The sequence below is a fragment of the Heterocephalus glaber genome, unplaced genomic scaffold, assembly GCF_053883595.1.
Source record: "Heterocephalus glaber isolate CG9 unplaced genomic scaffold, H.glaber_assembly_v1.0 deba00001600, whole genome shotgun sequence".
Lineage (NCBI taxonomy): Eukaryota > Metazoa > Chordata > Mammalia > Rodentia > Bathyergidae > Heterocephalus > Heterocephalus glaber.
This window is the reverse complement of record NW_028258372.1, coordinates 17,548,985-17,576,026: the sequence shown is the minus strand read 5'-3', so window position 1 is coordinate 17,576,026 and position 27,042 is coordinate 17,548,985. Positions and strand designations below refer to the sequence as shown.

Genomic DNA, 27,042 nt, shown 5'->3' with positions numbered 1-27,042 from the left:
TTTAAAAAGATATTGGGGCCAGCACAGGAGAAACTGACTTAATTGCCCTGTGATGGAGTTGGAGCACTGGTGTTTTTCTTTAAAAGTTCTTCTGGTGATTCCGATGTTTAACCAGCATTGAGAACCATTAATCTTCCTTGTTTTATAGCCCTTTAACTTAGTTGAAGACATTCAGGCCTACTGGTCAGGGGAGAGAAGCTGAATACTCCAACTGGTAAAGGCTACTATCACCCAGGATGCATTTCCTTTCTCATCTACTCCCAGGATGCATTTCCTTTCTCATCTACTCCTAACTTGTAATTTGGTCTTTCTTCTTTGGCTCTCAGGTCCTATGCTGCTGTGGATGGAAACATCAAGTTCTTGTTCAGACTGTGGAATCCAACCCTTAGCCTCCTTTCTAAATGAGCAGGAGCCCTGGGAGCTGCAAACAGACTGGGCACTGTGTCCAAGAAACCAGCTAACGTGGGCTGCAGTACATGGAGGTGAGAGAGGAGCTCCAGGGGGAAAAAAGGTTAAATTCAGGAGAAATTTCCAAAGAGTCTACATCAAAGCAGAGGATTGGGCAAGGAGATTCTAGCAATGAGAATGGGGGAAAACAGCACACAGAGGAAATGGATCATAGCAGATCTCAGGAAGTGGGGCCTGGAAAAATCCTCCAAGGTAGAAATGCTACCTGCAGCTGCTGTTCACCAGACACCTGTGACGTAGGGCTGGGTGAGATCACCACGTGGCATGGTCTGGACCTAGCTGTTTACCAGCTTGAGCTCAAGGAATTAGTGTGTGGTTATCCTTGTGCTGGCTCACCTTCAAACAAAAAGTTTGGCTTTTGAAAGCCTGGAGTAGAATTTTGGAGATCAGCCAAAGAGACTGGAAGATTTCCTCTTACTGTGTTGGCCTATGTTGTTGATTTTGCTGCATTGCTGACTTACCTAGATCAATTCCATGTATACTGGACTGAAAAATTAGAAATCAAATAAACACCTACTTCTCCTTATTTTTTTTAATAAGGACAGCAGCTGGGAGCTGACTAAGGAGGACTCTGTGACTGGACTGCTTAGATGGGCCCAGGATCAGAATTCAAGTCACTTTTGTGAGTTCTTTGTGTGTGTGTGTGTGTGTGTGTGTATGTGTGTTCTTAATTTCTTGCTAATTTCCCCCTCCTCGGTACCATTACTTTTCACTTTGAGCCATGGTTTGAATTAATTTGACCCATCCTTCCTAGACAAAACAGAACTAAAGAGGCCTTTGAGAATTATCTTGTCCAGTTCTTTATCAGCATCTCTATCTAAAAGACACAGATACCCGGAACTCAAGATGGTCTTACTGAATAAGAAATCCCACAGGTTCTGTCTTCTTGGATTGCTGTATTTTTCATCCAAACTGACACCTACTTTAATTATTCTGAACAGAGGAAAATCTACCTTGTGTATGTTGAATTTATGGCTACGTTTCATGACAATAAAAGTGCTATGTGCTTTTTGACTTAGGTACACTTTTGGTACATAGAATCATTGCTGTGGCTGATGTTTGCTGAGTCCACTTCCGTTTGCCTCTCTACCTTGTGCATCAGGATTCTGACAGAAACTCTACAGTGGAAAGTGATCAAAAGCATTTAATTAACCAGCTATTATTAACCTCTAAGACAAGATCTCTTCTCCTTTTTCTGCCCTCTTGTTCTCCCCCATGTCCTTGGCCTGACCCTGCCTCTTAATTCCCATTGTGGCTCCTCCTGCTTTGCAATGAACATTTATTCATCTGAATGCATTTGCAGCTTACATTATGAGCAAATTCTCTTCTCACTCAAACTTGGCCATTAAGCCAGGCATGGTGGTGCACGTCTGTGATCCTAGAACTCAGAAGGCTGAGCCAGAGGATCACTGTGAGTTCAAGGCTAGATTTAGCTACACAGTGAGTTCAAGGCCAGCCTGAACTGTGCAGTGAGACCATCTCAAAACAAACAAACAAACTTGGCCTCCATCTCCATTGGGCCTAAGGCCAACTTTCTGTCCATCCTTGGTAAGGTCCCATGGGTGAGAATAAGATACCAGGACTGAGCATCCTAATGAAAACCATAGCAGCTTTGTTCTCAGGGAGGGCTTGCAGGTGGGCAATCAACTTGTCTTGTAACTGGACTGAGCTGGTATGCCCAGAGCCAGTCCTTGGACATGGACACTGAGTATTGGAAGGAGGCACAAATTCCAATGGGGTACAGTACAACATTGTGACACTCACAAAGAGTCAAACCAAGTCCTCGGAAATATGTCCCAAATCCTTGGAGGATGAAGGGAGAAGGACCTTCTTCTCCCTGGAAGAAGCACTGAAAGCACTATAAGAAGCAAAGGAAGATGGGGGAAGGGGTTAAAAATAACACGGGAGGTGAATTAGTGAGCTGAAGCAGCCTAGAACTAACCAAGATTGTGGAAACATGGAAAGAGTGATGGTGATGTGGAGGTCAGTGTTAGCAAAGGCACAGGTGGCCTTCAGAATGCTAGGTGGGGTGATTTGACTAGCTGGGGTCAACCCAGAGATTTCCAGCCAAGTCAGCATGAATTAGCAGCCAGGACCACCAGGTGGTGCTAAAGTAGAGGCCACCAGGAGCCCACCAGGGAGAGCGTTTGAAAGGGCAGAGGGTCCCCCAGGTGTATTGGTGGTGGCCCAAAGCATAAAGAGTACTTTGGTCCTCCCACCCCTGAACGTCCTTGTCTGGGCTAGAAGCTAAAGTGCATGCTCTACGTTTTTGCTGGTGACAAAATTCCCTGCTGGCCTCTGGTTAACTTTTCAAACAAATGGTACTGGTGTGATATTGGGCAACTCTGGGTGTCACTGACCTACGGAGGGGGATGGGGGCTATTTGCTTCTCATTTTCCAATTCAGTAAGAATGTCATACTGGCACCCCAAACCTGATGAAGTATTTAAGAACCTAGCATAGTGCCTGACCCCCAGCAAGTGCCTAGTCTACATCAGTTCTCTTCCTCAGTAAACTTCCTTCCTCTCAGCCCCATAGCTGCTCCTTGTGCCCATCAGAGGTGAAGCTCTTGGCCCTCAAGCCGGCAGACACCCCTCTGGCCAGAGACCTTTTTGTCCCACTGCTTTTGATGTCCCAGATTTCTCACTGGGAGGCCTCAACAGCTGCCAGGGGCCACCCCGGGAGCTGGAATCTCAAAGCACAAACAGCAACACGCACAGTTCTTCTCTCCCTCTTGAAGCAGCTCCAGCCCCATGCCCAGCCTGTAGCTTTGCTGCCAAGCATACCCTTGCATGCCCCCCTGTCTCACAATGTGTTTCTAATCTGCCCGGGAACCATCCCCAGTTCTGCTTTCCTGACTGCTCTAATCAGCTTGGCCTCTGGGCCTTGGCAGGCTGGCGTCCCGGGGTGTGCAGCCCAGCGGCTTGCACAGAGGTGATCAGATTGCAGGGAACAGTATGTTTTCTGCCCTGCTTCAGCTTGTTTTCTTCAGGAGCTGAGCCAGCCAGCTGAGCTGTCTTCCTCTCCCTCCCCGCCCTTCCTTGAACCACATGTGCTCTGGCTTCAGTATGCAGGGCTGAGAGCAGAGCCGGTGGAGGCACAGGGCCTGCAGTGCCTCTTGCAGCAGAGTGGGCTGCAGGCATGTTTGCTGCAGGGCACAGGGTACTGCTGCGTAGGGGCCATGCCTGGGAGCCAGGCAGAGTGGAGGAAGAAGTCCAAATGGGAAATTTGTGCAGACTGGTTCTGGCCAGATCTCTTTAAATGTTTTATTCTTGCTTTGCTGCTATATATTGAATTGTCACCTCTCTCTTCACCTCACAGTGGTGACTTTACCTCTTCCTTTCAGGACCTGCATCCCTTTCATCTTCTCTAGTATTAAAACTTGCCTTCAGGAAAGGGCCTGAAACCAGCTATTCATATTTTGTGTTACTCAAGGAAAAAAAAATCACAGTAGTCACAAAGTGGACTTTGAAATGACCTAATAGCAGCCTCATTTGGTAGATGGGGAAACCAAAGCCTGAGAGATGATGTATCTCATTTAAGTTTCCATAGCAGATCTTGGAAAGGAACCTTTTCCTTGGGTCCTGCTAGAGGGTTCCATTGCTACTGATAGAAGAAAGGCCTGTTCTGTGTGACCAACTGTTGCTCAGGATAACCCAAGTGGGCCCTCTGCCAGATGTGGGAATCTGCATAAAGCTCTTGCCCGGGACCTGCATCTGGCAGAGCTCACTTGGAGTGTGTCGTGGGAACTATCCTAAGAATTCAGAGTGAAGAGACAGGAAGAGGAAGGACAGCAGAACTGTTGGGATTACTATGGTGCCTGCTCTTCTCCCAGGTGGGCCAAGCAGTCTCCATGTCAGGGACAGGAGGCAGCCCTCGGTCCCTCTGGAGTCTCTTTGGCTGAATAGCACACACTGCATCTGCCATGCAGTAGACTCCTTCGGTTTCTAATACTTGTTTTGCCTTTGGCCTACACCTTTGATCTTAGACTCCTTGCCCCAGTATGCTAGGGAAGTCATTATCATACTCTTTGCAGTCCTCTGAGATAAATTTGGAGGAAGTAGGGAAAGTTTTTTGAACCTGGAATCAGAAGAGCTGAGTCTGGTTCCTGCTTGACTCTATACTAGTGTCTGACCAAAAGCAAATCAGGGTTGAAAGAAAGAGCTCATTTTTTTATAGGTCAGGATTTTAAGGCAATGGTTGAGTCAATCATTTGTATGTTCATCACCACATTCAAAACCATTCATTCTAGTGCATCCACTTTTGTATCTAAAGCTGTGTTTTCTGTATTCTAAGAAACCACTGGCTGCAAGGCACAGCAGAGAATTAATAATGTGTCAAATAAAAGACATGGGATTTCTGCAAGGTCAGTCTGAAAATCGAGTTTTCTGAAATGAAAAAACAAAAAAAACCCCACTCCACTGGTATAATTACCATTTTGAAGTGGGACTGGCCTAGGTAAGGGCGGAGGAAGTCTGAGAGCACACAGCTATGTATAGGGTGGTAAAACACTGCCAAACTTCCTTCTTTTCTATATACCTTCTCTTTGTTGCCCCTGATCCTCCAATCTTCCATTTTTTCTATCATTTAGACTTTCTGCCAGTTTGGCCAATGACCTTTGAGTCATCTGCTGCTTAGTCTTCCAGGCAAACACCAGCTGACCGACCAGAGATAGTGGTTTGGCTCTGCAGTGATCAGCATGCCCCGGATCATAGCCACTTGCCATTTTGACGACACCTATGTGAACTCTTGGTCATATTTAGTATTTCATCACTTTCCTTCAAGCGTATTTTTTAATTTAAATCAGTATACTTCAGAAGTAAATGTTATAGCTTCATTTTAGTAAAAAATTGCTATCATTTTAGTAAGTAAAAAGTAAATACTGTATAAAAATAATGAAATAAATACAAGAAGTCATAAAACAGATCATTAATACCTTACAATAAATCTTTTAAAATTATGAATAAATTCTTCGATGAGAAAGATGAAATTTTATCACCTTTCCATGACAAAAAAGAAAGACATGGCTCAGTGTACTAAGATTAAGAGGACAGTAAGGAGCTATGTCTATGAGGGTCAGTTACTCACAGGAGCCACACGGCCCGTGTCTGAATACAAGCTTCCTGCTCAGCAGCTGTGTGGCCATGGGTCAGTTTCTCAATATCTGTATGCCTTAGCTCCTTGTTTGTAAAATAGAGCTAGCTAATAATAGCACTAATCACAGACTTGTCTCTGATGAAAAATGAGCTATTACATGCAAAACATGACAGTACCCGGCACTTAGTAAGCTTCCAGTGTTAGCCATAATAGTAATTTGCAGTCGTAGCATTATAATTAATAACATTCATAGATTTAAAATTCCTACTCACTAGAATATAGAGTCAGATTTGGGATGTAAACATCATGTACTGCAAACCTGTGTGAAATAAAGGAAGGGCATTAAAGGATGGATGGAGAGAAGGGAGAAAGGAGAAAGGGGATGTAAAAAAGAGTAAGATGTATTATCAATTTTACACAAGGAAAGTAAACATTATTTACTACAAACACGTGGTAATAAAAAATTTAAGAACTGTTTTTCTCAGTGAGACTGGTTATTGAGAGTTAATTCGTAACCTAAATGATGAAAGCAGCTTTTGCCAAAAGACTCCTTTTTTAATAAGTCATCTCTAGCATCTAGTCCTGGAATGTGTGAGTGTGCTGGTAATGTTTGGAAAGTAAAGGAAAACAGGTGCCTCATCAACTGACAGCTGCATGCTGGTTTAAAAAAAAAAAGACATTACATTTCATTATTCAAGAATCACTGTATATTTTTTTGTATCTACACCATTTTTTATTCCATTACATTCATTGGTACATTTTAGGTATATGTTATTATTCCCAATCACATTCTTGATTGGGAATTTGTACCTGTACATGATATATCTAGGTTCTTGTTTTTCCTAATTCCCCTTCCTTCCCTTCTACCCCTCCAACCCTCCCTATTTACAAAAACTTTGTTTCTGTTTTTTTTCCTCATATTTTTTCCTTCCCTTCTTTCCTTTCCCCCACATCCCTTCCTACTTCCCCTTCTCTTTTGTACCTTTCATTCCTATTTTACATTATTTATTATACATTTTGGTCCTCGTTTACTCTTTCAGTTTCTCACACCAGAGAAACTATTTGGTATTTACATATGTGTGTCCTATTTATTTCACTTAATAGTATCACCTCAATGTGCATCCATTTAGCTATAAATACCTCTAGTTTATCATTATTTATGGCTAAATAGTACTCTATTTTGTATTTTTTAAAAAAAAATTTTTCTTTATCCAGTCACCAGTTGCTGGGCATTTGGATTATTTCCAAGATTTAGCTATTACAATCTGTGCCACTATAAACATGGGTGCGCATATATCATTGTGGTGTGATGCTTTTAAATCTTTTGAGGAGCTACCCAGCAGGGGAGTAGCTGGGTCAAATGGGACCTCTAATTCTAGTTCTTTAAGGAATCTCCACACTGATTTCCACAGTGGTTGCACCAGTCTACACTCCCACCAGCAGTGGAGCAGGGTTCCTCTCTCCCCACAGCCCTGCCAGCATTTGTTATTGGTTGATTTCTTGATAGCAGCCATTCTTTCTGGTGTGAGGTGGAATCTCAGCATTGTTTTCATTTTCATCTCTGGAATGACCAATGATGTTGAACATTTTTTCATATGTTTATTTGCTATTTATACTTCCTTGTGTGAGAAATGTCTGTTCATTTCCAGTGCCCATTTTTGGATTGGGTCTTTAAATTTGGAAGGTCTAATTTTTTTAAGTTCTTTATATAGTCTAGATAGTAGACCTTTGTCAGAGGAACAGCTGGTAAAATTTTTTTCCCACATTATAGGCTGTCTCTTCACACTGTTGGTGGTTTCTCTTTCTGTGTAGAAGCTTTTTAATAAGATGAGATCCCAGTTAGTGAGGAATCGCTACATTTTTAAAAATCATTTTTTTAACAAGTTATTCAGATGAGTTTGGGACCATGTAATCTGATAATGACAGTATCTTTCAATACCAGAGTTTGGTTAAATCTTGGGTTACTGAAGACACATCGCAAGTCCCTGGGGAAGATGCCAGCCACCCCTTGCTGAGCATGAGCTATGAGCTATGCAGGATTTAATTGTTCAATTCTCATAATAACCACATGGCTTAGGCACTCATTGCACAGCTGAGAAAAACTGAGGTTCAGAGTGAGCCAGTGACTTAAGATTATACCAAAGTCTTTGTAATAGGGAAGGGTGGAGGGGGTGAAGGGAGGACAGGGAATGGGGAAAAAATAAGAACCAAGATACATCATATCCCAATGATAAATGTAAATATATTGTATACCTAAACTATACCAATAAAAGAATTTAAGGGGAAAAAAAGATTGTATCATTAATTCTTGAGACTGAAATTCAGGTGTGTTCTCAATGCCTAAGGCCTGCCTTCCAAGCTTCTCTGCCTCAGTGGGAGCTACAATATAATGTGAGGTTCCAGACTGCCCAAGAGCCTTGGCCTTAGAGCAGGGGACCAGGGTGGGATGCTCTGCCCCTTATAGATTCCTGCGGGCCCAGCCTTACCTGAAAACCCAGATAGTGACCAAAGGAGCCTAGGCATGGGTGTTTTTGACGGTACATGCAGGGGCTATGAATGCCCCCACGGCCCAGAAAGCAGCCACAGCCCCCCCTTGCCCCCCACCGCCTGGAACTGATCCCTGCCCCACTCCCTTCCTTCCTTCCTTCCTTCCTTCCTTCCTTCCTTCCTTCCTTCCTTCCTTCCTTCTGTCCCTCATCTCATTAATGGTATTGCCCTTCAGCTGCAGCCTTTCTTGCCTCCTTCTACCAGCAAAGCCATCTCTGTTACGCCTCTACACTGTTTGAGAACCCCGAAATGAGCACATAATTGGTGTGTAAGACACCCATAAATAAATGTTAAAAATAACTAGAAGTTTCTTTGGCTGTAAGTTCTTTAAGCAAGGATTTTATCTGACTTACCTCTATCTCACTAGAATTTAGAATAGTGCCCAGCACATTATAGTTGCTGACCCAGAATCAGTCATCAAATGTTTGACACAGAGGAGCAGTAGAAATGCTAAAGAAAAGGAATGGTTTGGGATTTTATTTTTAGTGCCAGTGATCCAAAGCACTTTTTTTTTTTTTTGAAGTTTTCCAAACTCAGAATTTATTTTATTGAACACCTAGGATATTCCAGCTCTGGGAAGATCTTCTTATCTCATCTCACCCCTTTCTTTTCCTACTTCATTCTGGACATTCTCTGGTTACTAGGGAAAGCTCTGAAGGTGGAGAGCTGGTTGTAGGGAGATGCACAGAGACAAGAAGCAAGGGTGGAAGAAAAATTAAGGATGCAGTAAAGAAACACAAAAGTTAGAAAATTCTTGCACATCTCCTCTTATACTGCTGGGTTGCTGGGATGGACAGTAAGACCCATGTCATGGTGCTGTGGCTTTGGTGAGGGCTCTAGAGGCCCAAGATTTAATATTTGAAATTATTGAAGGTTTTGGTTATTGTTGTCTCTATCCAAGGTCACAGTTCTTGCTGACTCTGAATTAAGGCTTGACTGTTTTTGACTGTTGGTGTTTCTTTTCAAAATAGTTGAAATATGTAAGCTCAGGGGAAGCTTCAGGAGGAAGCCAGTGGAACAGGCTTTGAATGAGGTTTTAGAGAAGAGGAGAGCTCTCTTTGATGGGAGCATCTCAAGAGGTGCTCCCAAAGGATGGGTGACAGAAAGTCTCATGAGAAACCTCACCAGGAAAGAGGGAGTGGCCCTGAGAAATGAGCTCATGGAGTGCCTGGTAGAGTCCTGCAAAGTCCCAACTTCACAATGTCATGGAGATCTTGTTGCTCCACTACAGTGGACTTCCTGAGAGGACATCTAACCCATGGTAAAGCATTCTGAGAAGGGAAAGGGAACCTTATGCAAGCCCTACTGAGTCACCTGAGTTAACAGCCTCACTGTCTGCCCTCTGCATTTCTTTCAGATTCTTAGGACTGGTCCTCATAGCCCCACTTGGAATAAATGATTATAGAATTCAACCTTTCCTAGATAGGATTATTGTGGCCTTGGGATTGAGCCATGTCTCTAGAAATGGACCATTACTCTCCTTGTTTCCTTGACTTCTAAAACCTGTAAATTTTGGTGGGTTTTTTTCTCCAATAAGAGATTTCCATGGTCTTTTTTCTCAGACCAGCCATGGTTCTGTTTCTTCAGTCCCAGTTCAACATCACACCAAGGCCATGTTCTCTCCTAGCCTAAAGGTAGCTCTCACCCACAAAACCCTCAGTTCAGCCCTGGGGACAAGACAGAATTAGTCTTACATACATTTTTGAAATTTATAAGTGAAGACTTTAGATACTTAAAATTCTCTTGTAACCAGGACGCTCAGTACTACAAGTGCACAAAGTCGTAGCCTTTGAGTACACTGCTGAGGATGTTACAGGCAACACACACACTTGTTAGGTCCCTTGTGCAGGCAAGCTCTACCATATTTATTTATTCCTTTGAAACCCTAAATTAAGACCAAAGGAAATGTCACCACCAATGGGGCCTATAGTCCATTCAACTCAAGCAGCAACAACCAACACAGCCCTGGTCATCTGCTAAGCACTTCTCCAGCATTTTCTCAAAACAGTCCTATGGGATAAAGGTCATAATCACCATTTTACAGATCAATTTGGAACTTAGATAAAATAACTTGCCCAATGTCACATATCTTACATACTACAGAACAGGACTTGAACCCAGATCTGCCTGAAGCCTGAACCCAAGCTTTAAGTGGATAACACTCTGAGAATAAGGCATTTTCAGAGAAAATCATGCTCTCTGCAAAGACCTGATCACTGAGATTGGGATTAGGCTTCCCAAAACACTGTTTAGTTCTCTTTAAAACCTAACAGGCTTGTTATCTTTAAAATAATTAAATTCTAATACATTAAGTAAATGGTTTCCATTAGATTAGTAAGTACTCTATGCTTCTCCTTATTTGAGCTATTGCTCCTGTCTTCAATCATTAAAGTGTAGTCCTTAGTTTTAGTACTGCAAGATTAGTAAATTCTAATTTCCCCTAAGATAAACTTTTCCTTCTGTTTAGACTTGTTATGTCGTGATCAAAGGCATTGTTTTTTTAAAAATTAATTTTATTGGTACATTTTAGGTATACGATATAGTGACATTCATCATTGGGAATTTGCACCTTTATGTAATCTATCTTGGTCCTTATTTTTTTCCCCATTCCCCTGCCCTCCCTTCATCCCCTCCACCCACAAAAGCATTGTTTTTATGAGGCAATTGTTTCACACCTCCCTTTCTGACCCAAAGCCCCAGGGGCACCAACAGGTTCAGAATGTTCCCTGTATAAACTTTCAGTTTCCCACCAACCTTCACAGAGAAATGCCCTTTCCTTTCCTCCACCAGTTCCTCATATCCTCACAGCCCAATTCTGCACCACGTGACTGGCTCAAAGCTCATCCATTCCTTGAAGTCTTTTTTGATGACCCTCATGTGAAACAATACCAGGAGACTACACTCAAATGGAGATTATCACTTTAGCCTTCAAATGGGGAGCATCACTTTCTCTGTTGGATTTTGGTTACACTAAATATTTCTTATTTTGCCTAGATTATGGCTACTTGAGAGCATAGTCTATATATATTTCCTAGTGGCTCACATTAGTTTCTCACATATTGATGAAAGGAATGTATAAGTAAATAGTCATGCTTGCCTTCTTTCCTGGAGTATTTCCATTTCTTCACCAAAGTGAAATAACTACTTGCTAGAAACATTCCAAGTGATAGATCACTGTGAAGTAATTCAAGACTAGGCACTATTTTATAGTTTGCATATGAAAATCTTTGTGGATTTAAATGTCTCTCTGACATTTAATTAATTCTCTGCTCAAAATTGCAGTAGCACATTGAGGTCTTCTTGGAAAGGTGGAACCCTTCCCTAGATCATAACTTGGGACTCTGTATTTGTCATCTTGAAGCAGAATATTACTGCTTCTCTCATAATTGTATTACTTTGCTTAACTTTAACCAAAAATATTCTTATGCTCAGTATAAAGATTGTACTGGGCATTCTTTGAAGTTATGTATCTTAGAGAGATGTCATTTGTTTCATGTATCATTACTACCAGCAAAATCTCAAACGTGGCAAAAGAAACAGCTTTTAATTTATTTCCCCAGTGTTTAAAGTCTGACCATGAGTTGACCCAGACTTCTGGTCCATGTTACAATGCAGAGCCACAAACCATGGCATCATTTGTGAAGAGTATTGGCTAAACCTTCATTCCTTGCACACACACTAGGAATATTTTGACTAACATTATTTAAAGTATATTGTGCCCCCACATGCAGCTGGTGTTGTACCAAATACGAATGACACAATCTGCAAGAAATTCAAAGACCTAAGAGCTACTCTCAAATCTAACACTGCTCTTTTATAGAGAGTCTGAGGATATATAAAGAAGGAAGATAAATCATGATTACCCAATAGTTACTGCTGCAATCATATTATGTTATCTATTTGAATTCTTCACAGAATAAAGGCTTTCCACCTATTATGATCTTTATTTTCCCACCATATTAAAGAAATTGGCTCAGTACCATATAGATCAGGATTCCAAAACCATCCCAGAAGCAGCAGAAGTCAAAGATGAATGTACAAATGATACACCTTGGGGAGTGATAGCAAACCTTTTAGAGTTCTTAATGATACAAACAGCCTAATGCAGCCAGCGTGCGTGCCACAGGTTGGACATCATTGCCTCACAGGCTTCTTGTCCAGATGCAGACTCAAGCCAGCCCCTGATTCACTGTCTTTGGGAGTGAGGTTGATGATCTATAGTATTTTTTTAACAAGTCCATCTATATTCTGATCAGTGGCTCTGGGTCTAGATTTTGAGGGGAAAAAATTGAAATGGTAAAAAAGAAAGATTGTGAGGAGTAATCCCAACATCCAGGTCTGCCAGGACAGAGTGATGTTTACCTTCTGGGAGGCGTGGAGTCAGTTCAGGACTTGACCTCCCCTTTGCCCACTGCCACACCCCCATACTTGGACCAAAGCATTGGGATGGAAGTGGCACAGTCTGATAGCATAAGCACATCAGTGTTGTTGTCCAAGCAGTTGTGAGATTTGGGGACCAAACTTCATTTCTTGAGCTAGGTCTGCTGATCTGCAAGGGTGTGCTATCAGCCCATGAATTCATTCCACAAAAACTGAGGCACTGTCTTTAGGGCATCACTGTCCAACAGGAACAGAATGGCAGCCACATATTTCTAGTAGTCACATTTCAAAAACTAAAAGAAAATGATTAGAATTAATGACATATCTGAACCCAATATATTCGAAATACTATCATTTCAGCATGTGACCAACATAAAATTCATTAATATTTTAGTACTACCTAGTGGAAATATGGAGTCTACTTTATACTTTCAACACATCTTGATCCAGACAATCCACCTCTCAAGTGCTCTGTCGTCACCTTCGACTAATGGCTACTGTACTAGACAGTGCTGAAATGGAGTGTGGATCTGTAAACTGGCCCATGAACCAAATCTGATCTGTTTTTGTATGTTCCATTGGTACAGTTTTTACCTTTTTATATTACTGGGAAAGGATTAAAAGGATAATATTAAAATATTATTCTGATATGATAATTATAAGAAATTTAAACTTCATGTTCATTAAATAAAGTTTCATTGGAATACACCCATGCTATTCTGTTAGATATTGTCTATGACTGCTTTTGCACAACAGCATCATATATACATACATATATATACATATGTATGTATATAATTCAAATATTGTATTTATTATCTGGTTTGTTAAGAGAAAAAGTCCATAGTCACTAGACACCTGCTCTAGAGGTCCACAGAGAAGACTAAGAGGTGACCCTGGAGGGCTGGTTCCCTCTGGCTCTCTATCATGAGCATATAAGCAAGGCTTGGCTACTGTATGGCTATGTGGATAACCTCAACTGAAAGAGGCAGAGGTCTATAGAGTAGAGGTTGAGGGCTCAGCAGTGACATGGAATACTGATGGAGATGCCACAGCAAAAGGGCAAGGCAGGCAATTCCAACACCACAGTTTAATGCCACACAAGGACATCCTACATGACAGGAGAGTAAAGAAGGACCCAGGTTGAAGATGGCAACCTATGGGAGAAGGGGCCCTAAGGAAGTGCTTGGTTAACTTAAAAGTCTGGCACATTTACTTGTGTAAGGAGTTTGGATCTGAGCCTTAACTATAGTGAATAAAAGTGACAGCAGCTACTTGCTCTTATTTGTCATTATTTTGTCTTTAAATATCTGTTTTTACATGGTGATGAGCTTTATTAATCTCTTTCAAAGTCCATTCATTGACATCATGGCCCTCCACCTAATCATCTGCTATCTTAAACTCCAGATTCTGAATTGTATGGTTGTTTTTTCTGTCGTTCAGGCTGAGTATGTGAGTGGTTGAAGGATAGGCTAGCCTATGCCCCTGGGTGCAGTGAATCTTTCCAGGACTTTAATTAACTAGGATTTAATTCCATCAAAGGCATATTTTCATCCATCAACCCATTATCCTGGCCAAACCCTTCCAGATCCCATAAGTTACCTTTGGGCAAAATAAAGATAACATTTAGATAACATTTATTAATTTTTTCTTTTAAACAATTGGGAAAACATGACTACAAAAAATTTTTTTCCTGATCTCTTTGACCTATTTCCTTGTGAGCCATAAATTCCTGGTAGTATTTCTTTAATGTGACAGCATTTTCTTTTGCTGTATTATTCCATTTGTCTTTCTGCTCTGAGCCCTATTTCATTCATTTTTTTAACCTTTCACTAAGATTTTTTCAAAGTTACCATCATATCATATGGTTTATTTGCTGAAACTAAGAAGCCAGCATAGGTACATTACTATTAACTAAACTTTTATTTTATTCAGATTTTAGTTTTCTGTTCCAGTATATGATTTGATTATTTTATTTTATTTTTTAAAATGTTATTTTATTGGTACATTTTAGATATACAATACAATGACATTCATCATTGGAAATTTGCACCTTTACATAGTCTCTCTTGGTTCTTATTTTTCCCCCTCCCCCTGCCCTCCCTTCAACCCCTCCATCCCTCCCTATATACAAAGACTTTGTTTTCAGTTTTTCTTTTTCTCATATTAATTCCATTCCCTTCTTTCCTTTCCCCTACCCCTCCTACTTCCCCTTCCCCTTTGCCCCTTTTCTTCCTATTTCACATTACCTATTATACCTTTTAGTACATAGTTACACTTTCAGTTTCTCACACTAGAGAAACTTTTTGGTATTTACACATGTGTGTCCTATTTATTTCACTTAAGAGTATCTCCTCAATGTGCATTCATTTAGCTATAAATGTCTTTAATTTCTCATTTTTTATGGCTGAGTAGTACTCCATTTTATTTTTTAAAACCCCACATTTTCTTTATCCAGTTTCCAGTTGATGGGCATTTGGGCTGCTTCCAAGTTTTAGCTATTACAAATTGTGCTGCTATGAACATGGGTGCACATATATCACTATGGTATGATTCTTTTAATTCTTTGGGGAAGATACCCAGCAGGGGAATAGCTGGGTCAAATGGGACTTCCAGTCCTAGAAGAATGATTATTTTAAATTCTCACAGTGAACATTAATTAGTGACTCCACTGTCAAAACCCAAGGGTGCCTTTCTAAAACACTTGAGAGGTCTTGAAAATTGTTTTTCCCCCTTAGGTAATTTTTTTTGCAAGTTTATTGACCAATTCTGTAGCATAGTAATTTTTAAAAATTATTTTTACTGTGGTAAAGTATATATAGCAAAAATGTATGTTTAATCATCTTAACTATACACTGTAGTTGAGTACTATTAAATACATTTGTAATGTACAAGCATCACTGCTGTCCACCTTCATAACTCTTTGTCTTGTAAAATTGAAACTGTAGGGCCAGGGATTTAGCTCAGTGGTTCCACCGCCTACCTAGCAAGTGCAAGGTCCTGAATTCGATCCCCAGAACAAAAAAAAAAAGAAAAAAAGAAAAAGAAAAAGAAAAAATTTCAATATTATTGTTAAAAGCAAGGATTGACTCTTTTGTTTTATTTTGACATGGCATGTCCTGAAATAAATATTGATTCAATATGGCAAAAAAAAAACCCTGAATCTGTATCCAATAATTCCCTAAACCCCCTAAATTTAATCCCTGAGAACCACCATTCTATTGCTACTTTCTGTGTACGTGATCCTGACTACTCTCAATAAATGGAGTTAACCCACTGAATTAATATAAGTAGAGTAATATATAGTCTTTTAAAAGTAACTGACTTGGGCCAGGGATAGAGCTCAGTGGTTTCTCCGCCTGCTGCGCAAGAGCAAGGACCCGAGTTAGATCCCTGGTACCAAAAAGAAAAATGTAACTGACTTGTTTCATTTAGCATAATGCTTTCAAGTTTCATCCATGTTGTTGCATATGTCAGAATTCTACTTCTTTTTAAAAACTGGATAATATGCCATTGTGTGTTTGTGTATGTGTGTGTGTGTGTGTGTGTGTGTGTGTGTGTGTTGCTTATCCTGTCATCTGTTACTGGGCACTTGGGTTGCTTCCCTTTTTTAGCTATTGTGAATATTACTGCTATGAAAATGGGAAAATACCTCTTTCAAATCTTGCTATTAATTTTAGGGGGTATACACCTCAAAATGGAATTGGTGCATCATATATTAGTTCGATTTTTGATGTTTTGAGGCATTGCTGTACTGTTTTTCACAACAGTTTTACCTTTTCACATTCCCACCAACAGTGTACAAGGATTTACATTTCTCCACATCCTTGCCGATACTTAATACTTTCTCTGTTTTCTTGATAGTAGTCATGCTAAAGGGTGTGAGGTGGTATCTCATTGTAGTTTGAGTTATGTTTCTCTAGAGATTAGTGATGGTGAGTAGCTTTTCAGGTACTTATTGACTGTTTGTATCTCTTCTTTAGAGTAATTTCTATTTAAGTATTTTGCCAATTTTTAAATCAAGTTGTTCAATGTTGGTATTGTCTTTTAGGAGTTCTCTATATATTCCGGATATCAATCCTTATCAGATACATGATTTGTGACTATTAGCTCCCATTCTATGGGTTGCCCTTTTATTCTACTAATAGAATCTTCTGATGCACAAAACTTAAATTTTCATTAAGTTCAATTTGTCCATTTTTTCTTTTATTGCCTGTACCTTTGGCATCATATCCAAGAAATGACTGACAAATGTAATGTTATGAAGTTTTGGCCTATGTTTTCTTATAAAAGTTTTATAGACTCAAGTCTTGCATTTAGGTATTTGATCCATTATAAGTTAATTTTAGCATATGGTGTTAGGTAAGAGTCAACTTCATCTTTTGCATGTGGATATTGCTTCCCCAATAGCACAGGTTGAAATATTGTCCTTTTCCATTGAGTGGTTTTGTTACTCTTGTCATCAATCATTTGACCATGTATTTTTGGGTTCTCTAATTAGTCTATATGTCTGTCTTTATGCCAGTGCCACACTGTTTTGATTAGTATAGTTTTGAAATAAGGAAATGTGAGTCCTCCAGATTTATCCTTCTTTTTTTTTCTAAGTTCTTTTATTGGTACATTTTAGGTATACAATTCATTTACATTTATCATTGGGTGTTTGTACCAAACTATTTCTTTCTCTCTCTCTCTTTTTATTTTATTTTTTGTTTTTGGTACCAGGGATCGAACTTGGGAACTTGCACTTGCGAGGCAGGTGACAGTACCACTGAGCTAAATCCCCAACCCTATCCTTCTTTTTCTGTTTTGGCTATTGAGGGTCCTCTGAGATTCCTTACAAACTTAGGATGAGCTTGTCTATTTCTGCAGAAACATCTTTGGAATCTGGATAAGAATTACACTGAGTCTGTAGTTGCTTTGGGTAGTATTGACATCTAAACAATATGAAGCCTTCTTTTTTTTCCATTAAGTTTATTGGTACATTTTAGGTATAAAATACAATGAAGCTTTCTTATACATGAACATGAGCTGTGTTTCATTTACCTATGTCTTCTTTATTTTTTTAAGAAATGTTTATAGTTTTAATGTATAAGTTTACCACTTTGGTTACATTAATCCTTAAGTAGTTTCTTCTTTTCTTTTTTGTATATTTGTTTGTATTTTTTTGAAAAGAGGTCTTGCTATGTAGTTCAGACTGGCGTCAAACTCATTATATAGCCCAGACTGGCCTTAAACTCACAGTGATCTTCGTACCTTATCCATTTGAGTACTGGGATTACAGGTGTATTTTATTCTTAGATGTTATTGTAAATGCTGTGATTTGAGTATGAACAGTGTCTCACAAAGGTCTGTGTATTAAAGACTTGGTCCTTGTGGTGCCACTATTGAAAGATGGTGGAAAAAAACCCACCCCTCCAAAATAGAAAGATGGTGGAACCTTCTAGAGGGGACACATTAGGAGGTCCTCAGGTCCTCAGGTCACTAGGAGCATGCTCTTGAAGGGGACTGTGGAACTCTAGTCTTTCAGTCCTCCCTGCTTTCTGGATCAAGTTATAAACTGCTGCACCAAACACTCTCACTATTATGTTCTGCCATTCCAGAGGCTCAAAAGAAATGGAACCACCTGATCTTGGACTAGAGCCTCCAGAATCATGAGGCAAAATAAAAATTTTTTCTTTGTAAGTCAATAACCTCTAGTATTTCACCAGAGCTAGTGGCCAACCTGAGCTAAATACAAAGTCATCTGATTGCTAGACTTGTCACCTTTCCACTGTATTTATTGATTGTGTATTATTCTTATCTTCTTCATCCTTTATCCACCTCAATATTTATTCTGCTTGGTTCACTTTCCTCCACCCTTCAGCTCTCTCTTTACCTCTCAGCCATACTCATGGGCTGTCTGAACAGCCATGCTTGCCTCTGGCCCCGTCACTATTGCTACTTGCTAGAACAATAGAGTCACAGTCATGTCTTGTGAATCTCTCTTCCCCTCTTCATCAGTTTGATCTCAATTCTCTTTTTTCCCCATAATCTTTTAAGCATAGGTCCATTTCATGTGGAAGACCAGAAAACTCAAGGAAGAGCATAAAACCTTTGAGATGCTCAAAGGTTAGGTTCCCAGACAGGATTCCCTTCTGTCCTGGATTGTCCCTAGTGAGCATTAAAGCCACTGAGAATTTTTCAAGGCATTCAAAGGTCAATGTTAATTACCTTGATTTTTTAAAATTCATAAAATGATAGCACTAGGACTTACTTTAGAAATGATCTTATCCTTCTCATTACTTATGAGAGAACTAAAGCCCAAAGAAGTATCTAAAACAACTTACATCTAAGTGTTTCAAGTTTGAAAAATGGATATTATAAAACCTTGTAATGATGGGATCATTTTGCTTGTAAAGGAGTTGGTTTTCCTTGGTTTAATTTATCTTTAAGTCCTCTACCAGATCCTTGCTTATCTATACTACCAAAATGTCATCAGAGAAAACAAAGGACTGGGAAACTTGAGAACCTAAAACTTATTCTGACTCTTTTTGAATGAAATAGTAGCTGTACACTTCTCTGTGCATCTCTGAAATATCATTTGACAGTCATTCACTCATTCATTTAACCAACATTAGTCAAGTCAAGTAACTTCTATATGTGAGGTATTTTTCTAGATCCTGGGATATGGAAATGAAAGTTGAAACCCTGCCTTTACAGAGCTTACCATTATCTGCCTTGAGAAAAGGCATGGGGAGGTATACCTAGGGTCCAAGCAAGAATCCAGAGGGTACATACAATCTAGACATCAATGGTGAGTTTATTGGAAAGGTAGTCAGGAAAGATTTACTCAAGTAAGCAACAGGATGAAACTGGAAAAGATGAATAGAAATTACACTCTTTCATTTATTCAATAAATATTTAATGAGTACCCTATGCACTAATCACTGTGATAAAGTGTTCTAAGCACAGAATTGAGGGAAAGAGAAAAATTCCCTGATTCATTCATTGACCATTATAGTTCAAGTGAACCAGACAATAAACAGGTACACAAACATTTATGAAGTGTAAAAGGCTAGAAAGAAACAGGAAGGGAAAAAAAAGGAAAAAGAAAAAAAGAGGTGGCTGGGATTTAGCTCAGTGGTGCCACCACCTGCCTCACAAGCGCAAGGTCCTGAGTTTGATCCCTGATACCAAAAAGAAAAAGAAAAAGAAAAGGAAAAAAGAAACAGGAAGGATACTGAGATAGATAACAATGAGGGCACCTATTGAAATGATCAAGAGTGCTCGCTTCAGCAGCACATAAACTAAAATGATCAAGAAAGGCCTTGCTGAGGTACTGTTGTTCGACATGATGTGAAGGGTAAGAGAGAGCCAACCATGTGTAAAGCTGGGTAAGAGGGTATATTTGTCAGCTTTTCATTACCATAAGGAAATACCTGAGACAGGCTAACTTTATAAGGAAGGGGTTTGGGAGGCTCAAAGTCCAAAAGGCACAGCACAGGCTCTGTGGCAAGGGCTCACTTAGGCTGCATCACCTCCTGGCAGATAGCAATGCCAGGCATGCTTGCGGTAGTAGGATCTCTGAACTGAGCTACAGGCAGGGAGAGTGAGAGGGGCCAACTTGCTCCTTTCATAGCAATTCTGTTGCAAGAACTCAAGGGGTCAGGTGCAAACTATCTCATACCCTCAGTGACCTAAGAACCTACACTAGGTCCCACCTCTTAAAGGTTCTGCTACTTTCCGGTACCACCACTCAGGGACCAAGCCTTCAACACATGGGCCTTTGACCAATACCCAAACTACAGCTAAACAACAGCAGAGTGTTTCAGATATGGGAATCTGGATGTGAAAAGATGCTAAAGCAGAAAATTGCTGCTTTAGGCCTGTTTTAAGAACTCCAAAAGAGTTGTGTGTGTCTAGAGCCAGGTGAGTAAGAAAAGGAGAGGGTATGCTATGCTGTTAGAGAGAAAAGCAAGGTCCAGTGCATTCCAGCCCTGATGGGCAAAAGTAAAAATGGGTGGCAAGGACTTTTCAAGCAGGAGAATAGACTTGTAAAGGTCCAGACCTGCGAAAATAGCAAGGCTTTGGCAGCTGGAGGAATTGGTAGATGAGATGGTGACCTCCAATGTAGTGGTATGTAGTCCATACACAGCATGAGCTAGCTCCCTGGGAACCTTCCCCATCCCCAGCATGGGGATCTTGCAAGTAGGCTAACTCTTATCTATTGTGGCACTAGTCATTTGGATGGTGGTCATTTCCACATTCTAAAAAGCTTCAGAAGCAAAATGTAAAAGGACACCCTGGAGACAGCAACTCACCCAGTGTACTGAGCTGAGTGAAAACAAATCATGCAGTTCCTACAATGTAAATAGAAATTCAGAATTGAGAACAGCAAGGTCAGCTGGCCAGCAGGAGGCAGGCAAATGGCCAACAATTCATGTTTGGATGACAAGGAAAGAGATACTAAAATGAAGAGGAAAACAAGGACTTTCTCTTCAATCAGTTGGGAAACACCCTCTGCTTCCCTTCATTTCCCAGCTGGGGAGGGCAGCAGCAGCAGAGCAAGAGGTCAGGAGGAAGCATTCAATCCCGGACACCCTGCCTGCTACCAGAAGATCTGTTGGGGTGTGTGCCACTGGGCCGGATGCCGGAAGTAGGAGACACAGAGGATATGGTGCCAGTCCCTGCCAATGCCAGGGCTTGTCCTAAAAAACTGGACGTCAGAGAACAGAAAGCCATTCAAACCCTGTAGCAGCAAGGTTCCCATAGCAACCAATAGATCCCCAGCAGCTTCACATCCTCTTCTTTTCTGCTAATAAACTTTCCATTTGGATCCAACCTACATTTTGGATAAAGTACAGGTTGGGCAAGAGGTACTTGGAAAGAGATTGAAGCGGGTATTGAGGTATTGAAGGGGATATTGAGAAATAGGAACAAGAAATCTGTTTTTCATGTCTGAGATTAAAAGTTGGTTGATCCTTAGGCAAATATAAAATCAGGTTGAGGGAGGTCTGTTTTGTTTTGTTTTGTTTTGTTTTTTAAGCCTACGGTTCCTTACAGTTCTGGAATTTCCCCAAAGTTCTTTCAGAGCCAAAGGCTCCTGGTCACTTCTCCCTCCTGGCTCTCCCCTGGTCATCATTCTCCTCTGCTGAAGACATGTTCTGCCAGCCTACTATTCCCAAGTGGATTAATAGCCCCTCACCCAAATCCACACTGGCTGAAGTCCCTCTGCCCTTTCAAGGGTTGACAGACTAAGAGTAAGGGAAAGACACCCTGGGAATGTTAAAGAACATTGTTCCTGGGCCCCATTCTCCAAGACTTGAAGCTATTAAGCCTTAAGTGGAGTTATAAAACATGCATTTTTTCATAAGAACCCTAGTTTATGCAGGTTCAGCTGGATGTTGAACACACTAATAAAATACTGGGTACCACCTAAGCTAGAATATAGCTAAGGCCACAGGACAAATGATTTCTAAGGATGCTGCCAGGTGAGGGCTGGGTGACGGATACATTGGAGAAAATGTCCTTCTGTGTCCTTGGCTTGGAAAAGCCAAGGGTGTGTTATTCTTCAGACCTTTGAACCTGCTAAGTCCCTTTCAATATCTTTCAGCTGATACCAAAACTTTTCAAAAGGAGGTTCTAGTTTTCTTCCTGGTGAAGTGTGTGCTACATTCCTTCCTCCAGGGTGGCTCCAGGATGACTAGGAACAACAGAGTTCACACAATGCTTGACTTACAGTAGGTTCACCAGTTGTCGTTTCTGATTCTAGCAACCCAAATAAGACCCAGGGAAAGTCTCATGAAATGAACCAGAAAATTAACAGTAATGAGCATGACCAAAAAGCTGGGAGAAATGTTTCTCATCTTGGACACAGAGGAAATGTTTGTGTTTGACATTGGTCTCCCCCTTGGTATTGGTTAGTTTTAAGTGGGGTTAATTTTATGTGCAGTGAATGTTTTTCTCTTTCAACTTCAACTGATCTTGGCTACCCTATAATAGGCAAAGAAAGTAAGGAAGTTGTAAAGGACTATTTTAATCCTTAAAGGAATTGAGCAGCAGCACACATTGAGGAGGACATGGGAAGTGACTGGATCTCTGTGCTAGAGACAATGTTGAATGATGATTTCTGGACAAAATGCGCAGCCTTCACATATCAGAGTTAGCGCAGAGATCCTCTGAATGGATCACCAGCCACTGCTCAAGGCCCGTGTGTTCAAAAACCAAACACTTACTTTCATATGACTCTGTATAGGTTCAGAGGGGCTGGTTTTAGAGAAGGAAGAATCATGTCATATTTCTTATTTTCTGTCATAATTTCCAGCATGGTGCTGGACATTTAGGTATTCAGTTAATGTTAAGTGGTGATTGATTTTTAAAAAGGAATTTTGATAGTTTTATTTATTTTTTATTTTATTTTATTATTTTTGTGCGTGTGTGGTACTGGGGATCGAACTCGGGTCCTTGTGGTTGCGCAGCATGCAGCAAAACCACTGAGCTAAATCCCCGGCCCCAGAATTTTGATAGTTTTAATCCCTCAATGCGCTCTTCAGGCTCAGTTTACCAGATATTGTCCCTGGGGTGAGATGAAAAAGAGACCTGTATTGTTTCCTCAGAGTATCCCCATGTGATTGCCACTTTGATAACTCCCCAGAGAGACTGGCCATATAAGATCCTCTAGAGGTATCTTCAAGATGAGGTGGGTCACTGGTTGGCTTTCTTCAGCTTCCAGCTTCTGAGTTCGAGAATTAAGCAAGACCAGATGGAAGAGTGCTGAAGAGCAAGTTCCAGACCCCCACCACATGAGCTGGAATCCCAGCTCTATTTTTTATTAGCTGTGTGACTTCATAGAAATTATTCGCCCTGTTCTAATCTATAAAATGGGGATCACAATACAAGCTTTCATAGGGTTATTGTGAGAACTAAATAAAGGAATGCACATGAAGCACTTAAGAAATAGTATTGCCCAAAAATGTGACTATGATTACATTATTAAATAGTGACCATAATGGCTCATAGCCCTATAGATACACTCAGATAGGGCTCTACCTCTGGGAATGTGGACCATGTCTATGTCATCTACCTATGTGGCTTTCTATACCTGAGATTTTCTGTGAATCTTTGGATATTCAAGTCTTGTTTCTAACAATTCCACTCTGTACCAATGTCTACCTCATTTCTTACCAAGCACTACAGTTGTCTAGAACCAAAGTAGTAAGGGAAAGAGAAGAACAGCACATACCAAAATAGCTTTCCTAGAACTCATAGTGAATTTACAATACAGAAAACTCGTGTGTAGAACAGTTCGAATGAGAGAAACAAAGGCACCAAAACAGGCACACTCTTTTCTCTTTCCCACCAACAGATGCTGAAATACAGCCCTGAGAGAGTGTCAGTTTTTTTTTTTCTTAAATTCTTTTATTGGTACATTTTAGGTATACAATATGTTTACATTTATCATTGGGTGCTTGTACCTGTACATGATGTATCTTGGTTCTTATTTTTTCCCCATTCCCTGTGCGCCCTTCACCCCCTCCACCTTTCCCTATCCGCATAGACTTTCTTTCCATTTTTTTCTTTTCTCATAATTTTTCTTTTCCCTTCTTTCCTTTTCCCTTCTTTCCTTTTCCTTTCCCCTCCCACTTCACCTACCCTTTCGGACCTTTTCTTCCTATTTCAAATTATCAATTATTATTTTCATCATTTTAATCCTTATTTACACTTTCAAGAGTGTCAGTTTGCTTTCAGAGGTATGCTAGGTGCCACTTCAGGGGTGAAGACTAAAGATCCCAGCAGATTTTATTTGCTGGGATTTGGAATCCTGACAAGAAAAACAATCTTCTCATTTCAAGACTAAAACTTCCTTTTAAAACTTCCAGAATCAGTAAAAGAGTCAGAGAAGCTAGCCTACAGATTGCTTTGGCTGTGGGATCTTTGATCCATTGCTTCCACGTTTTGGGGGAAATAGTAGGTTCTTAACATTCTTCCTTCTTCTGTTGGTCCAAAATTAGTATTATACATTTACAGGGAATATTATTTAGCCTAAAAATGGAATGACCTTCTGACATGTGCTACAGCATGGATAAATCTTAACACCACTACACTGAGTAAATAACCCGGTCTCAAAAAGACAAATACTGTTTGATTCAATTTATATGAAGTACTAGCAGGGTCAAACTCTCAGAAACAGAAAATGAAAAGATGCCAGGAACTGGGAGAAGGGAAATGGACCTATTTTTCAATGAGTTCAGTTTGCGTTGGAGAAGATAAAGAAGTCCTAGATATTGATGATGTTGATGGTTGCTCAGCAGTGTGGATATTAAACTGGTTAATATGGCAATAGTTTTTCCTTTCCACACATTAAAAAAAAGTGTTTTAGAGTAGTCTATGTTTTTGTGAATAGAAATTTTACCGTTCACCTGTATCTCTCCTTTACCTACACATTGACATAATTTTCAGAATAGTCATTATGGTGGTGAAGTAATAGAAGTTTGTGAGTGTTTGGAATAAACAATATACTGGGGTTTGTGTACCTTTTGTTGTGAAATTAAACTGCTCACAACTGATAAAAATAGTTAAAATGGTAAAGTTTGTGTTATGTGTGATTAAAAAATATCTAAAGTGTCAAGAAAAAGAATATCCAAGCAGTGAATTTTCTGATCCCTCTTTGAACAAGCTGCTCTGGTCTAGTTGTATTGTTTGATGGTTGCCCTTTTCAACCTATAGACAGAATATGAAGTAAATGTTTCTCAGAGAATTTCAGCATAGGAATATGGAATCTACTTACTGATTTTTCATTTGCTTCATGAGTCTCAGTGACTCAATGCCTGCTCCATTTGAGGGTCCCACAGTGAGATAGAGAGAAATAAAGGACAAGGAAATGGCTCAAATATAGCACATTTTCCTGGAAAGCATACAGAGCTGACATCCTTAGTGATCTATGGGTTCTCAAAGACATCTATTGGTTAATCTTTTTTAAAATTAATTTTATTGGTACATTTTAGCTATACAGTACAATGACAATCATCATTGGAAATTTGCACCTTTACATAATCTTCCTTGGTTCTTATTTTTCCCCCATTCCCCTGCCCTCCCTTCAATCCCTCCATCCTTCACTATTTACAAAGACTTTGTTTCCAGTTTTTCTTTTTCTCATCTTAATTCCATTCCCTTCTTTCCTTTCCCCTACCCCTCCCACTTCCCCTTCCCCTTTGCCCCTTTTCTTCCTATTTCACATTATCTGTTATACCTTTTAGTCCTTATTTACACTTTCAGTTTGTCACACTAGAGAAACTATTTGGTATTTACACATGTGTGTCCTATTCATTTCACTTAAGAGTATGGCCTCGATGCCCTACCGAGGTCCTGAGTCACCTGGAACATGCCAAATCAGCCCGCTGCAGACAGGCAGGTCTGCCCATGCCCTACCAAGGTCCCGAGTCACATGGAACATGCCAAATCAACCTGCTGCAGACAGGCAGGTCTGCGGAAACCCTACCAAGGTCCCGAGTTGCACAGAACACGGCCTAATCAGCCCGCTGCAGACAGGCAGGTCTGCACATGGCCTACCAAGGTCCCGAGTGGTATGGAACACGCCGAATCAGCCCGTGCCGCGACAACAAACCACTGGACCCCCTTCCCCTGCTCCTCTGTACAGCCACCTGGTTCCACACTACAAAAATGCAGAGGACACCGGACCACCAGACCACAGTACTGAGTCCTGCGGCTCCAGGCCCAGAGGTAGGGGCTTCCGAGCCGCCATCCCACTGCTCCTGAACCACAGGAAGGGGCTTCCCAGCCACCATCCCTCCCGCTGCTCCCAGGCCAGAGGAAAGGGCTTTTGGGCCATCATCCGTACTGCTGCTCCTGGCCCCTGTCCCACCTCTCCCAGCTCAGAGGAGGTAATCCATGCAGGCAGCTCCGCCCCCTGCCCCCCAGTCGAAATGAGAAAACACGTAAGTCTCAAAACCAGACTTCCAGACCACCTACAGCAACCCCAAAGGGAAATGAGATGGAACACTCTGATACTCAACCACTTGGACCCACTGAACTGGCAACAAAAGGGGATCTGGAAAAAATGAAATCAGAAATAATTTCTCAGATAACAGGAGAAATTGTGCCCCTAGTGCAAGACATCATTAACAGATCTAGAGAGGAGCTCAGGAACATGATGGAATCCCAACATAAGAAACAAATGGAATCCATAAAACAGATGCAAATAGATTTCCAGGACATGAAAAACTCCATTGAAAGTCTACACAGCAGAATAAGCTAATGTGAGGACAGAATTTCAGATATAGAAGATAAGATTGCAATTAGTGACCAGGAAAAGAAAAATTGCTTCAAAATTATAAGGGAACATGAGAAATCAATCCAGCAGCTGCTAGGTGATGCAAAGAGGAATAACATAAGACTGATTGGAGTCAATGAAGACACAGGAGAGAGTGCAGGTGACATAAAAAATCTCTTCACAGAAAACTTCCCAAGCAGGGGAAAAGAGCTTGATATACAGATAAGTGAGGCATATAGGACTCCAAATAGCCTTGATCAAAAAAAAATCTGCACCTAGGGA

General features: G+C 40.6%; 1 long non-coding RNA gene across 8 annotated transcripts in view; it reads left to right on the top strand.

Moving 5' to 3' along the window:
- LOC106010086 (uncharacterized) overlaps window positions 1-27,042 on the top strand; it is a 133,914-nt gene that overhangs the window by 56,820 nt on the left and 50,052 nt on the right. For all 8 annotated transcript variants that reach the window (XR_015444550.1, XR_001184036.3, XR_015444551.1 and 5 more), the window contains exons 2-3: window positions 327-482; window positions 1,009-1,090. This is a non-coding gene — a long non-coding RNA (uncharacterized LOC106010086). The remainder of the gene's footprint in view (window positions 1-326; window positions 483-1,008; window positions 1,091-27,042) is intronic.